The sequence below is a fragment of the Sciurus carolinensis genome, chromosome 5 (assembly GCF_902686445.1).
Source record: "Sciurus carolinensis chromosome 5, mSciCar1.2, whole genome shotgun sequence".
In the NCBI taxonomy this organism is placed as follows: domain Eukaryota; kingdom Metazoa; phylum Chordata; class Mammalia; order Rodentia; family Sciuridae; genus Sciurus; species Sciurus carolinensis.
In genome coordinates this window covers 35,104,868-35,119,883 of record NC_062217.1, presented here as the reverse complement: position 1 = coordinate 35,119,883, position 15,016 = coordinate 35,104,868, and positions in this window count along the sequence as shown.

The following is a 15,016-nucleotide window of genomic DNA, read 5'->3' as shown; positions in this document are numbered from 1 at the left end:
CCCACTCTGGGCATACCTGAGTCCTTCAAGCTTAGAGATAGAATATAAAGATATACAATATTATCAGGGCAAGTTTTACCATTTTCTTTTCTATTTTTTTTTCTTTTCTTTTTTTTTTTGGTACTGGTGATTGAAACCAGGGTGCTTAACCACTGAATAACATCCCCAACCCTTTTTAATATTTTATTTGGAGATGGGGTCTCACTGAGATGTTAAGTGCCTTGCTAAGTTGCCGAGACTGGCTTTGAACTTGCGATCCTCCTTCCTTAGCCTCCTGAGGCACTGATATTGTATGCGTGCGCCACCACACCCCAGTAGCCATTTTCCTTTCCAGGGTTCCTTTCAGCCAAGCCAATCTGATGAGTAATACAGTCAAGGTGGTGAAAGTGCATAATCACATGATATGTTGCTGCCGCAGCTGGCCCAGAGTCCAAGGGACATGAAACCTGTTAGGAGGACCCTTACATCCCCTCCACGAGGTGAATCTGACTGGTGCTGCAGTATTTACTAATTCTCATCTTTATTTTTGTTTGTTTGGTTTTTCTTTGTTTTCAGTTTATTTTCTAACTTATTCATCAAAATATAGATATTTTGCATATTAATGGAGTAGCATGTGCTGTTTGGCTACATCTGTACCATATAAACCAGGTTAAACATAGCTCTTCAAACTTTTATTTTTTTCTTTATAATAAAAACTTGAAAAATCCTTTCTTCTAGTGTCACAAAATATCCAGTGTATTATTGTTAACTCTGGTCCCTCCTGTCTAGTGGTAGCTCATGTCTCTGGATCAGCCTTTCCCCAGCCCTCTTCTCTGGCTCTGGTCACCACCATTACACTCTTCAACCTCTACAGGATCCGCTGTTAAACATTCCACATAGGTGTGAAATCATGTGGCATCTGTCCTTCTGTGCCTGGCTTATTTCACTTAGCGTAAGCGTAATGATCCCAAGTTCCATCCATGTTGCCATAAATGACAGGATTGTATACCTTTTTTTTTTATGGTGGAATAGTATTCTGTCGGGGTTTCCAGGACCCCCAGCCTTGGGCACGGTCAAGATGGCGCCTGGCGCTGAGCCAAAAGCGGCCAGCTATACAGTAAACAACCAGCGAATTTCAATGATTGGCTAGTTAACGATGTGATTAGAGCATGCCCCCCTCATGTACCTATTCTATGCCTGCAGCTGTCCGCGCGTTTACCTCGTGTGCTCTCCCCTGATTGGTCGAGGTGTATATAAGCTTGGTGGGTGGGGGAGTGAAAAGGAAGCTGAAGCTGAGAGAAGAAAGAAGCTGAGAGTAGGAAGAAGCTGAGAGTAGGAGGAGTAGAAGCGAGGAAGAAGAGTGCGAGCGAGAGCGAGAGTCGAGTGGGAGAAGCAGAGCGGCCGAAGCAGGCGTGAGCCGAGCTTGAGAAGCGGAGCGACCAGAGCAGGCGAGAGTTAAGCAGAGGGAAAGAGAGCGAGAGAAAGAAAAGAGAGAAGGGGATAGAAAAGAGGGAAAGAAAGGAAGACTGTGCACAATAAACTTCCAAAGCTTCAGACGTTTGTCGTGTCTCTCTCTGCGGGCAGAGGGAACGCGATAGTATTCCATTGTGTTTGTGTACCGTACATTCTCCGTTCCTCCGTTGATGGACACTCCGTTGCTTTTTGTACTGTTTAAACTTTCCCTTCTACAAAACCATTATCCCTCTACTTGGTACTCCTCACTCAATGTTCCCCAGTCTCTGTTTATATCCTTTTACAACTTTTTCATATTTTTAATTAAAGAAAATTTAATTTGTGGTTTGTCCCTGACATTCATTTAATTTCTTTCATATTTATTTGCTCTAATAATACACTATCAGAATAATTGCATTTCTACTATATAAGTTTCCTTCAAAACTAGGCAATGCCAATGCTTTCATTCCTTCTTGTGAGGGTGCTGGCAGATGCAGTGGCTGGGCTCACTCTCCATCCAATTCCCTTGAAGTGGGCCTTCCGACATGCAGAGACTGTTTAACACTAAGGTTCCCGGGCTGACTTGCTTCTCCTATTCAGATGAACTTGGACATGACTCAGATTCAAAACAAAGTGAAGAGAATGAGGCATACAAGGGTATCTGTCTGTTTTCTGGGGTGGATCCAGCAGACTTGATGGGCTCTGGAATCAAACATTTGGAAGGTTCTTGATACACAGACAGGCTGAGAAGTGTGGTCTCACACTCATCAGTTATTTTTGCAACTTCCCCACTCCTCTTCTACCTAATGGTGTTGGAGGTAGTGGTTTTCCTGGAGAGCTAGTTCTGTGAGATTATTCTTGGAATCAATCCTTCAGACTCCATTCCCAACAATTTCCTAATCACCTAATTCTTTGAATTAAATTCATTTGTATTTGTTAACTCAGACTGAAACTTGATGTGTTAAAACCCAGTGATATTTCAAAAAATGCAAATAATCCCAGTGGTCACAGTTCCCATAAATTTTGCAGTTACCATCCCCATTTGGTGACCGATCAAGATAAGAAAGTCTACAAATTTATATTTAATGTTTCCTTGTCCTCACAAGCCTCTTTGCAAGGCTAGTATTGCTCCAGTCCAGTGAGAAAAGGTTAGCTAGGGAATCTTACCTGTATGCTTCTCATTCTCCCCATCTTTTGATCTTTACCATGTTTCAAATAAACAAAAGAACCTTCGAATGTTAAGACTTCAGCTCCTAAGAATTTCTGTCTCTGGCCACCACTGGGTCAAACCTTTTAGAATTCCCTTGTCCTAATGACCCAGCTCTCAAACATTCACCTTCTGGCTAATCTTTGTAGCAACCCCTACAGAAGGTTCCCCTTTTCCTGGTCTCCTTGTTTTTCATCTTTCTTCCTCATCTACTTAAAACTCCTTGTGTTCCACAAATAAGAGTATCTCCCTGTTGCCACGGAGGCAACCAGTTTCCTTGAGGGATATGAAATTGTTCCTCTAATTCCAACTTGGAAATGCATAAATCAATTTGATGCTGACCTGTTTGGTGTTCTTACAAGAAATTTTTTCTATGTGATCATGAACATACTGTCCACTCTGTAGGATGGATTCCGGTCCTAACCCTCAGGACTGGAAAAGTGTGGAGCTATCAAAAGATGTAGCAGGCTATTGACATTACTCCAGATACAGGTCAGTTTATATGGGGCACACAGACAGATTTTGCCTTTGCCTGCATAGACTTCTTTCCAAACAGCAGAGCTGATGTGTAAAACAGATGAGACAATGTGGATATGTGACTTTGTGATTTATTGCTATGCTAACAATCAGAGTCAGTAGAAAATTTAATAAGTCAGCAGTACCCAAAAGCCCTCTCTACAAGGTCTAACTGACCTGTACAGTGTCTCCCAGAAAGTGCTAACTTAATTGCATATGTGTCCACAGATAATCCTTAGTAGCTTTCCATTTTTTATCCATTGATCTTCCACAATGGGGCTACCAGATTCTATGCATACTGGAATAAATTTTTAAAACTGATATTTACTTTTTAACTCACTGTTTTAAAGTTTCTTTTACATAACTTTTATAAAGCATATGCACACACATAAATGAGTACAGCATTATATGCATATTATCTGTGAATAAATATTTAAGGATAGCACCATATGTGTATTGCCTATGAATAAATAAATATCTAAGTATAGCATTTTATGTGTATTACCTATACATATACTGAGATGAAAAGTTCAATTACTTTTTAAACTGGTAGTGATGTGTGATCAAAAGCTGAGAAAACATTGCTTTAATCAATGAAGTATTATTTTCTAAATTTCTGAAGCATCAGAATTTAGTTTTGATTTTTAAAAAATGATATGATCATTTTCTTCTACCTATTGTTTAAAGATATATAATGAACAAAAAATTGTAATGAATTCAGTAAAGCTTTAGAAGTGTATTATATTTTGTCACAGCAGTCTCTGCACATTTGAAAATAACAGTACATATGGACGTATGAAATATGCATTATGTGCATATGTCTTTGTAGATCTGTTGCAATTATCATATGACCCTCCCAGAGGCTGTACCAATGGTTGGGAGGTACCGGTTTAGTGGTTTTCATGTGTCTTATAAGGTCTTGGGTTCTCAGACATAAATATATTTACAACTTATTTTTCTAAAAAGAGGTAGATTACATAAAATGTGGTGGTGAGAAATGATAAGCCTGAATCCAACTTGCCCTAGTAAGCTTTTTGTTACTGTGACCAAAATACCTAACACAATTTGGAGGAAGGTTATCCGGGTTCATGATTTCAGAGGTCTCAGTCCAGGGTCAGCTGGCTTCATTGTCCAGAGCCTGAGGGAAGGAAGAACATCATGGCCAGATGGGTGTGGTGGAGGAAATCTGCTCAGAAGCAGAGGGAGTGGGTTGGGGGAGGACCGGACTTGGGGGAAGATGAACCCTTCCAGATCTTGTCCCCAGTGACCTGCTTCCTTCAGCTCGGTCCCACCTTGCAGTGGTCCATTCCACCATCAATGGATTAATTCACTGAAGATGTCTGAGTCCTCCTGATCCAGTTATTGCCTAAAAGCCCAGCTCTGTACACATGAGACTTTTGGGGACATTCCAGATCAAAACTATACCACCGCCAGAGAACAAATATACTTTTAACAAGCCATTCATTTGCCAGAAATATCTCTGTGATTCATCAGAGTTACTTCTCCTTTGGAAGATAAACAGTGCACTGTAATTGGCATACGTACGGGAGAGTAAAGTCTGTTGAGGCTTCTGGTGGATCATGGTAAATGTCTTTGTGAAGGAATAGATTTATAATACCACATTTATGTGTATTATTATTTGTTTTATATAAGATACACAGGACAGTTTTAAGTATATGTCCACATCTGTATCTGAAAGTGTAGCATGCATTAATTTTGTGCTGCTCTTCTTTTACGAATATTAATGCTTACCTTCATAGTTTAAGCTTGGAGTTAAAGAAATGTGTCATTAGATTTAGGGTCAGACCATTCCTCTTTATTAGGTGAGGCTAAGGAACTTTACCAGAGCACTCCAGGGGCAACAATTAAACAGAATGAGGCTGACAATCAAAGATTTCCCATTTCATTTTCTCAGTCAAGGTGAGAAATGGCAATGAACACAAATGAATCATGAGCCCTTTCTGGTTGCGACGATAGGAAAGTGAGCACCTGTGTGTCTCACCAGTAATATATGAGGGACAGAAATAGTTACATTTTAATTTTCTTATCATCATGATTGGGTTTCTCAGATGTTCCTGAAGCTAATGGAGCATGTCTTTGTAACATAGTATTCACTGAGGAGCTGGAACATTCTTTGTAGCCAAAGCAGGTCACTTAGTCTTCTTTTGTCACCTCCTTCTTAGGAATTAATTTGAGAAATTGTCAAAAGGAAAATGTTTACTGTAAATGAGTCACCCTTGGCTGAAATCATTTTAGCAAATGAACTGGAGTCCAGAAATATATTCCCAAAAGAGATATATTCATTGTGATGGTTTCATATCCCCTGAACTCCTGTAAGTGCCCATCTGGCTCTTGTGTCCTAGGTGAGGGCACCAGGGGGTGAGAGAGCTCATTTGCACCATACAGAATTCAAGCATTCTATTCTGTCTGCCTGGAAATCCCTCTCACCCCTGTTCATCTCCAATTAAAGCCTACTCCCACTTAAAACTTCTGCTTAAATGGCACTTCCTTGGAGCCTTCTGTTCCCCATTTAAATTTGGGGCTTTTGTTAAAATCCTTCATTGCATACTATACTACCCTTTATGTTGCAATTTGATATAATTTTCCTATTATAGCAATTTATAACTCCACATTTATCTGTATTATTATTTGTTTTATGTAAGACACACAGGACAGTTTGGAGTATATGTCCACATCTCTATCTAAGAATGTTGTGGAACTCATTAGAAGGGGACGAAATATATTTATTGAATGAGTAGACTTCTTTCTACATAATTTTAAACACATTTTAAAGCATTAAAATTTAAATAGGTAAAATCACCCTTGGTCACTTGATTATGAAGTTATCACTGTTATCCGCAAAGAGAGAATAAAAACTCTCAAATGCTATGTGGTACTAGGATGGTTGAAATGTCTTTTTCAAGAATAAAATAATTTGGTAAATGATGGTCTGGTTTACTAAGCTGTTACTAAGTCAATCATCTACTTATACTGTTGATGACTGAAAATCAAAATTTTTATTCAACAACCAAAGACAACATATATGAAGAGCAACTGGGTTCACATCTCTGGTTTGGCAAAGAAAACACTGCAGTATTGGGTACCTTACAGTCAGAAAACAAAATATGATGAAATTAAGGGCTCAAGATGTCACAACATGCCAGTAGTCTTTCCCCTAAGATTCTGTTAAGAAATAATGAGAACTCAAGAGTTCCTTTCGGTAGTTAAAATAATCCAAGAAATTGCCTACATTTATCTTCAGTAAGAAGGCACAGAATTATCGAGATGTATCCTTTAATTTTAATTGGGATTAGATTTATCAAACATGATTACTCATCAATCAATTACTTTCTTTGGCTAGGAGAAAATATTACATAGAATTAATTTTTAAAAATATAAGTCTGCTTGTTACTTTATAAATGTAGATTGTTAGTATCTTTCAAATTTATGCTAAAGGGAAAATTCCATAAAAGGAATCCCTGGTGAAGAATGTAGGGACTTCCATCATCAGTGGTTGCAAAGAAAGGGATGGATGTCTAGTTTTGCCAAATAACAATTTTCATGCTGGAAAGCAGCATAAATTAGGAAATAAATGATGAAACACAGCACTTACAGTTGGCCTATTAAAAAGCCTTAATTAGTAACAGTTCCTGGGGAGGTCCTAAGGGTATGACATATGTTCCATGGAAATATAAATTAAGAACTTCCAGGCAGCCAAGGAAATTAATTATTTTCCCTAATTCCCAGCAAATGATCTTGCCTTCTACTTTACAGAAAAATTATGCATAATCAAATAGGAATTCCTTTAGCCTCCCTGTGCCATATCTACCACACCACCTGGCATCTACCTGGGAGAGATGAAATGCCCCTTTGTCTGGGGCCCATGCCTCCATCTGTGCTCCGAAACTCATCCTGACCAGTTTCGGACACCATCTGAAGGCCTGTCTTCCTCTTTTCTCCTGATCTTCCATCTTCATTCTTTCCTTTTCTGGCATTCTGAACTCTGGTTTTTTCCCATCAACACTTAACTACAGTCCAATCTCTCAGATCTGGAACAAACAAAAGTCTCAAACCACACAGTATCTTCCAGGTATTATGTTCCCTCTTCCCTCCTTTTTGCCCCCACACTTCCATAAGCCACTTCAAGGCCATTGTCATTTTTCATCTGTCTTCTCAAAACTCTCCCTATCTTGAGTCTTGACTCCTCCTCTCATCCTATATCTCTCAGTCTAATGTGTCTTTCTAAAATGATACCTCTGATTATTCACTTCTTATACCACTTAACAGATCCCTGGTGGCTTGAGAACATCACCAGCCATCCTTCGGATGCCTTAACATGTGTTTTTGTTTCTGTCATCTGGTACCCAGCTTCCTTTCCAACCTAATGGACTGTGTTCCCCTCTCTCAGTCCACTCCACACACTCTTGGCCTGATGATCTTCATTTTCTCTAGGTCTGCTCCTTGGCATATGCTCTTTTCTTTGCCAAAGAAGTTGTTTACAGCTGATATATAAATATACTGTTAATTTTTATAAAATGATCTCTTATCTGACAACCTTGACATATATTCTTAAACTTTAGTTCAAATATTTATGCTGTAGATTCTACTAGCTTTTCTATTGCACAATTGTGTCATTCATAACTTTTCTTACTTTCCAATCTTACTTTTTAGCTCCTAAATATGATTACTTATAAACAATGAAATTCAACTTGCAGAAACCTTGTCATGAATGACAATTGGTGCCAAAATAAGTACAGTGATATCTTCAGAATGTGAAGAAAAATACTGTGAAGTTACAATTATATAACCAAAATTACTGTCACTCAAGAAGGTCAAAGTCATTTTTGCAGAAATATCCAAAGCAATTACAACTCACAGGCTTTTACCATGTAACTGCTAAAGGATGTAGTTCAAGAAGGCAATTAACCTAAAAAGAAGCCATGGAATACAGTAAGCAATAATATTTTTCATGCATTGGTAACCATAAATTAGTATTGACTGTAAAAATATAACAATAAAAATAAGAATTGATGGACTTTTCAAAAGTGAAATTAAAACAAGAAAAAAAAAATAGAAGATCAGAGTTTAAAAGTTCTAAGTTCTTTGTATTATTTTCAAGGAATATGCAAATACTGAGGAGTTTGACCAGTGCATAGGTGGTAAGGAATTAAAGTTAACCACAAATCAGTAGAGACAAAAGAAACAAAGATCCACTGATGAATTCAATAGATAAGAGGAAGGAAGAAAGACAGCTAAGAAGAAAAAAAAAGGGAAAAAACCCATTAAATAATGTGACAGAAATAAATCAAATATATACTCAAAATTTAAACAAAAGTCATCAACTTATTAAAGTATTATCATATTTAATTTATAATATTCATGATGTCCCAATGATACTGGAAAAAAGAAATCTCCCCAATTCCACAGGAGAAGGCTAGGACACAAAGTCATTACTCCAGAAACTGTTGAAGAGGTAGAAGACAGCCTTTATTCCTCTTTTCCAGAATAAAAATGAATGTCTGAGTAATTGAAGAGCTAATAGGAAAAGTTCTTTTTTGTAAAATTCTAACTAAGAAATGTAGGAAATAATAGAATTAGAAAACCAGTAATTCACAGCCCATAATGAAATAGTAGGGCTATGGCAAAAATCATCAACAGATGCTAATAGCATTATGAGAATGTGGAGGGAGAGCTTTCAAATGGAGTAACCAAGGAGGACATCGTTAAAAGTGAATCTGTCAGTCATTAAAAGTGAGACTGTCAGGCATTATGTGCCAAAATAGTGGTGTAATTGGTGGTACAGCAATACCTACGATTCCTGCCAACACCAAAAAACTGAACCTATCTCAAAATACAACCTCCGGTTTATGAGCATTATAGGAGATAGAAAACAAAATAAATGCTATCACGAAGAAGCAAACAACCGAATTCAGAGTGTGGGATGTTTTCAGAGAAAATAATCTGGGTTTCCAACAGATCAGTGATATAGAATACAAAGAGAAGAGTGGGAAAATCTTAAATAATGAAAAAGACTTAAAAGACAACAGAAAACTCAAGAAATGAGGCTTCCGGATTCTGATTTGAACAAACCAAGGGCAAAAAGACACTTCGTGACAACTGGGGAAATCCAAATATAAACCAATCATTAAGTATTTTTTTTTGTCTTTATGTGTTTATTTTAATTAAACATGTAAAGGTTAATAAACAGACTCTGCTGTGCTGTGTCTGGTAGTTTTTAATCATAGAATCTCCACCAGAACTACAAGTTTCAATGCCTGTTGAACTAACAAAGCAATTCCTGCTGTCTGCTAATTAAACCAAACGAAACAATGATCAGACATGACCACATAAGGTTTATCCCAAGAATGTAGTGGTTATTCAATCAGATGTATTATCTTAATTCATTCTAATAACAAATTAACAGAGAAACACATGAGTTCATTTCATTGGGTGTAGAAGAAGCCTTCAAAGATATTCAAAGTTCCTTTATGATTAAAAATTCCCAGAAATCTAGGACTGAGGGAAATTTCATTAACTTAATAAAGTATATGTTTCCAAAACATGCAGTAGATATATTCTTAATGGTGAAACAATGTAAGGATTTTAATTAAGATAAAAATAAGCATTGATGTGGCTGCATCACTGTAGTATGCTGATTTTAAGTGCTTTGGATATAAACCAAGGAGTGGGATAACTGGGTCAAATCATGGTTCCTTTTAAAGTTTTCTGAGGAATCTCCATACTGCTTTCCATAATGGTTGCACCATTTTTGCATTCCCATCAGCAATGTATGAGTGTAACTTTTACCCCACACCCTCGCCAATATTTTTTGTTGCTTGTATTCTTGATAATTGACCTAGTTATCCCACTCCTTGGTTTATACACAAAGGACTTAAAATCAACATACTATAGTGACATAGTCATATCAATGTTTATAGCAGTTCAACTCACAATAGTTAAACTATGGAACAAACCTAGATGCCCTTCAATAAATAAATGGGTAAAGAAAATGTGGCATATACATATGATGGAATATTACTCAGTCTTAAAGAAGAATGAAATTATGGCATTTGCTGGTAAATGAATGGAGTTAGAGAATATTGTGCTAAGCAAAATAAGCCAAACCCCAAAATACCAAAGTTCGAATGTTTTCTCTGATATGAGGATACTCATTCACAGGAGGGTGGGATGTGTAGGGAAAAAGAGGTAGAGGGACGTGAAGGGAGGGGAAGGGGTATGGGGGTGGGAATGATAGTAGAGTGAAACAGACATTATTACCTCATGTACATATATGACTGCATGACGATGTGATCCTAAAATATGTATAATCGGAAAAATGAGAAATTACACTCCATTTATATATGATACATCAGAATGTATAAATGCATTCTACTGTCATGTACAACTAATTAGAACTAGTTAAAAATTTTTTTAAAAAGGTAAAAATAAGATGAGGATGTTCACCTACTTTCACTGCCATTTAACATTATATAGGAGATTCTAGTCAGCATAATGATACCTGGAAAAAAAATGGAAGCTATAAAATACTTGAAAGGGAAAGACACAATTGACAGTTTTCTTTTGACAGTATGATTGTACACACAGAAGGTCCAAGAGAATTTATAAAACATGATAACTAATGAAAAATGTCATCAAGACCTGTTGAGATATAATCAACATAAAAATTGACAGCCTTATACACTAGTCATGAACAATAAGAAGATGTAATATGGAATAGTTACAAAAATATCTGAGAATAAATCTAACGCTAAAAGTACAAATCCTTTAAGAAAAAAACGCAAGATATTATCAAAAAAGCATAAAAGTATATTTAGAATTCTCCACAACAGAACTGACAAAATAAATGACACTCCACTCAAAATTCCAACAGAGTTGCCATGGAACTGAGCAAATATTTTAACATTCACATGGAAAAAAACAATCCAATGATAACCAAGATAATTCTTTAAAATAGAAAAAAAGGAGAGAAGACTCCCTTTACCAGATTTTCAAAGATTTATTAAAACATGAAAATATGTAGGAATTTAAAGTGATTAGGACAGAATAGCAATCCCAGAAATAGATACAAGCATATCTAGAACATGGTACCTGATAGAGGAGACAGCATGAATGGAAGGGAAAATAATGAAGTACATTGTTCTGATGCAATTCCTGTTACTTGTGGGGAAATAAAATAAAATTTAGATCCAGCTCATATTATACAGAAAAATAAACTCTAAATGCATTGAAGACCAAAATATTAAGGAAAAAAAAATTCATTCTAGTAAAATATTTTAAAATCCTGGATCAGAAAAGTATTTCTTAAATGAATCAGATTGTAGAGCAAATCAAAATAACAAAATAGGAAAAAATGATTAAAGAATTAATAAAAAACAATAAATAACTGATAAATTTGGTTAAAATTTTAGTAACCTATAAATTAAAAAGGTACTCCAAAGTTAAAAGACATGCAGAACACTAACAGAATATGCTCACCATATATATAAAGACTAGTATTGGTAGTTTATAAAGAAGTACAACTCTATAAACAAAATGGGCAAACATTTCTAAAAAAGAAAAACTACCAAGTACATGAAAAATATGCTCATTTTTATTAGGTATTATATGAAGACTTGTGTTAGAGGGAGCTTAAGTACCAGACAACTGATGTTTGGCTTAATCTAAGAATCAGAGGGGGCAGTGGCAATTTAAAAAATCTAATTATTTTAGTATTGGTGGGAATACAGAATAATGATCAGTACAGCTACTTCCAAAACCACTGCCAGTCAAATGGTATTATTTGGCAAATTTGAAAATACGCAAACTTTATATTTTAGCAATTTTCTTTTCTAAATATAACCCACCTCTTACACAAACCCAAAGAGATTCAAATAAGGATGTATCTCACTATGGTACTGCTTGAAATAATTGAAATCAACAGGAGGATGAACAATAAATTATGATACATGCATATGATAAACTTGATATAATTTTGAATATATGTCATATGAACACATTTATAGTAGAATTATTATATAACTATATAGCACATGAATAAACACATTGGATTCAAAACAAATAGAACTTGAAATGAGAGGAGCAAAACAAGTTGTAGAGTCATGGGCTATATTTATTTTTACCAGATTGTAAATTAAAAACAGGAAATGATACTATATCTTTTTTGAGTATATAAATGTGTTTTAGAAGTTTAAATGATTGGGGCTGCCTCTGGAGATGCAGAGTTGAATGAGAGAATAAAGAATACTGTAAACTATTGTAATATTTTAATCTTTTTAGTTTAACATTTGGGTTAAAAAATAAAAACAAATTGTTTAATTGTCAGTGTGGTGACTTGGAGGTTGTTCTCCATTACTGTATTTAAAAAAAAAACTTTTTAACATAAACAAATTTAATGACACTAAAAAGTAGAACACTTTTAAGGAGGTCTTAGAAGACTTAAGGATTGGCAGATGTGGTTTTTCCAGATGGAAGCATCAATCAAAGTGTGTGAGAGATGTGGTGGGGAAACACCGATATTGAAGAAATGATAGAGGACAGAAATTGGTTGCCATGTATGGTGCATACAGTTATTAGAGGGAGCTATGTGTGATAAGTTTGGAAGTTCTTAAATACTGGGCAAGAGAGGTATGGTGTAATTCAGTGGTCAGTGGAGAATGATTTCAAGGTTAAAAGTAGACTTTTACTCAGGAAAGCAGTATGGAGTTTCCTCAGAAAATTTGGAATGGACCTACCATTTGATCCAGTTGTCCCATTCCTAGGTTTATACCCAAGGACTTAAAATCAGCATATTACAGTCATGCAGCCACATCAATGTTTATAGAAGCTCAATTCACAATAGCTAGATTGTGGAACCATCTGAGATGCCCTTTGATAAATGAATGGATAAAGAAACTGTGGTATAGATACACAATGAAATATCACTCAACCATAAAGAAGAATAAAATTATGCCATTTGCAGGTAAATGGGTGGAGTTGAAGAATATCATGCTAAGTGAAATAAGTCAAGCCCCCAAAACCAAAGGCCGAATGATTTCTTTTATAAGTGAATGCTGATAGATAACAGGGAAGGGGTAAGGGAAGAAAGGAGGAACACTGGATTGTGTAGAGGGAAATGAGGGATAGGGAGGGGTGGGGGGAAGGAAAGATGGTAGAATGAGACAAACATCATTACCCTATGTACAGGTATGATTACACGAATGTTGTGACTCTACATTGTGCATAACCAGAGAAACGAAAAGCTGTATTCCGTTTGTGTACAATGAATCAAAATGCATTCTGCTGTCATGTGTAACTAAATAGAACAAACAATAAAAAAAAAAAGTAGACTTTTGAGAATGTGTGGGAGGAGGAGAGGGAAAGTAGAGGTACTAGGAAACAAAACTGAGCAAATTGTATTGGCATACTGTGTGCATGTACAAATATGTAACAATGAGTTCTACTATCCTGTATAATTATAATGCATCAATAAATAAAGGATTCAAAATAAATAAGTAAAAAATATAGAAGACTGAGTAGATAACTTTGTAGGGAACATTCCTCAAGCTTATCTGACAGCAGTCGCTGAAACCATGGACTAAGTAAGCCAAACAGTCTGGACAGAGAAACTGAGGTAATGGTAAAGACTCGCCATGGAATGAAGGTCTTTGCAGCTGCTGAGGCTGAGTTATGAGCTGAAGGAAGGCCTTGCTTATCAAGCATCCCAGCAAGCTGTCATGTGAACTCACCCGTGCTGCCTTGCCTCATGCTGTGTGCAGGAACTTACCATCCTCCCAGTCCTTTGTCTCAGACCTGTTGCTGGGCAGAATTACTTAGGCATGCTTAGTTTCTTTACCCTACCTTGATGTATATATAGCTCACCTATAGACTGATTCTGTTATCCTTTAACAAGTGTGTTAACTGATTGGATAATGTGCCTATATATGTCTTGTACAATCCTAAGCAAAATTAGATCTGTGCCTTCAGAGCCTGGTCTTCCGTATCCGAACTGGGGTAGACACTGTACGTCCTCACTATCAGTGGGACCCCTAGTCTCCGAGCATCTACATAACTTTACATTAAAGAAATTGGAAAATGTATGCATATGTCTGTGGAGGAAAAAAATATTGAATTTATAAATTAATAAATTACATGTGATCTCCCAGAGGGTCATTCCTTCTGAACAATTGGAAGAAGATGATAATTTCAAGACATGAGTGGACAATAAGGCAACGGAGGGGTAAGAGTAGACTATTTGGTTCAAAATAAGAGAGTGAAAGGAAGGAAGGGAAGTACGGTGGGTTGGGGTGGTATTGAGGCTGGAAGAGGTACTATTTTTGATTATAGGAAACATGTGAGTATACTTCCCACCCAAAAGAAGGAATGGGGGAAAAGAAGAGAAGGAACATGCTGTAAATAGATCATGAGGAGTGCAGCATCCTGGAGCTAGAGGCAGTACATGGGATCAAGAAGATAAGAACTTAGATGTGTGAAGGAGAAAAACCCTAAAACTCTCCTCAGAAATAAGATTGAAGAAGAACAGACAAGTGAAGAAACCAATAAATTCTGAGTTGGAGATGCAGAAATGCTAAGCTCACACCTTAGGTACTCTCGATTCTTCATAGTCAGGAGACGTGGCCCACGGAGAGTGAGGATCATGCCTCTGGGGCTGTAGACTTGAGTGGAAAATTGTGCATAGTGCTTGGGCAATTTCTGGACAGACTGGAACTTCCATCTGACAATTGATGTTTCTACTGGAGTGGAGATCCAAAAGTGGAGAAAGAGTGGACACCAGACTATCGCATTCCCTTTAAATATTTAGGAATAACAAGCATATGTTGCTCTGTGAAAGCTTATCTCTCAGGA